Source organism: Dipodomys ordii, unplaced genomic scaffold (assembly GCF_000151885.1).
Source record: "Dipodomys ordii isolate 6190 unplaced genomic scaffold, Dord_2.0 Scaffold6, whole genome shotgun sequence".
In the NCBI taxonomy this organism is placed as follows: Eukaryota; Metazoa; Chordata; class Mammalia; order Rodentia; family Heteromyidae; genus Dipodomys; species Dipodomys ordii.
Genome location: NW_012267222.1, coordinates 172382 through 173983, shown reverse-complemented (window position 1 = coordinate 173983; position 1602 = coordinate 172382). Strand labels below are relative to the sequence as shown.

The window sequence follows — 1602 nt, the reverse complement described above, 5'->3', positions numbered from 1 at the left end:
CGGCCGCCCCGCCGCGACCTCCCTCGGCCCGGGCGCCGCGAGGCCTGCCGGGAACTGTAGTTCCTACGAGGGGGTTGGAAGCGGCGGCGACTCCCGCGAGAACCCGCGCGTGACGTCCCAGCGGCAGGCCGGGCACTCAGGCGCTCTGCGTGCCCGCGGGGCGCCCGAAAACGTGCTCACGCTCGGGAGAGCAGGGGGCGAACCGGGGTGCGCCGCGGCCGGCGGCCTGGGCAAGCCCCGTCCTCATGCGCAGGAGGCGTCGGTGGGGCCGGGCCCCACTGCGCAGACCCCCACGGCCCCGCCCTACTGGTGCGTGGTAGTGCGTCAGGGGCGGGGACGGCGCGGCGCCGCCCTCGCGCCTGCGCGGTGCGGGCTCCGAGGACTCATGCCGTTGCTGTGGAGACGCGGTGGCTGGGCGCCAGCAGGCTCCACTTCGTGCGGTGCTGCTCTAGAGTGGCGGTGTCCGTCGTGTGTGTGAGACGGAATCGCGCTTGCACCCGCAGAAGGACCTCGAGATTCCATCTGCAGTTAACCAACAAAAAGCGGGACTGGAGGCAGAGCGCACTTACCACCTCAAGGGAGCGGGCCATCCCTGGAGGCGGGGTTAAAGGTGACCAAAGAAGTTTGTTTACAGGATTGACACTGAAAAGGGGCTGCTACCGTGCCCTGGGTGCGCACCCCGAATCAAGCGCAGCCTCGACCACCAGCCTCCAAGCCTCAATGGGCAGCCCGACCTTTATTAATGGTCTGCAAACCTCCAACCCCGGACCTCCAAAGCTCCTTCCTCCTGGGCAGAAGTCTCCAGTCTCCACAGGCGACCCTGCTCTGCGCTGAAAGGCTCTTCTCCAGGCCTTCCTAGAGGGAGGCCCAAATGGGCCCTGCAGGCCTTGTCCTCCTCAGGCCTGCCCTGCTCGACGCCAGCAGCCTTTCCCCTCCTGCTGCCTCTCTCTCAACTCTGTCTCCCCTCTCCTTAGCTCTACTTCTTTGTTGCTCTCTCCCCCTACACTCCTCAGGACCCCTCAGGACCCCTCAAGATTCCCTTCAGGACCCCTCAGGACCCCTCAAGATTCCCTTCAGGACTCCTCAGGACCCCTCAAGATTCCCTTCAGGACCCCTCAGGTCTCCTCAGGACTCCTCAGGACCCCTCAGGACTCTCCTCAGGACCCCTCAGGTCTCCTCAGGACTCCTCAGGACCCCTCAGGACCCCTCAGGACCCCTCAGGACCCCTCAGGACCCCTCAGGACTCCTCAGGGCCCCTCAGGACTCCCCTCAGGACCCCTCAGGACTCCCCTCAGGACCCCTCAGGACTCCCCAGGACTCCCCTCAGTACCCCTCAGGACCCCTCAGGACCCCTCAGGACTCCTCAGGACTCCTCAGGACCCCTCAGGACCCCTCAGGACTCCTCAGGGCCCCTCAGGACTCCCCTCAGGACTCCTCAGGACCCCTCAGGACTCCTCAGGACCCCTCAGGACTCCCCTCAGGACTCCCCTCAGGACTCCTCAGGACCCCTCAGGACTCCTCAGGACCCCTCAGGACTCCCCTCAGGACCCCTCAGGACTCCTCAGGACCCCTCAGGACCCCTCAGGACCCCTCAGAACTCCT

General features: G+C 66.3%; 1 protein-coding gene across 1 annotated transcript in view; it reads right to left on the bottom strand.

The window, feature by feature from the left end:
- The window catches only part of Mmp23b (matrix metallopeptidase 23B), a 43700-nt gene that overhangs the window by 17577 nt on the left and 24521 nt on the right, over positions 1 to 1602 (bottom strand). The window lies entirely within an intron of this gene.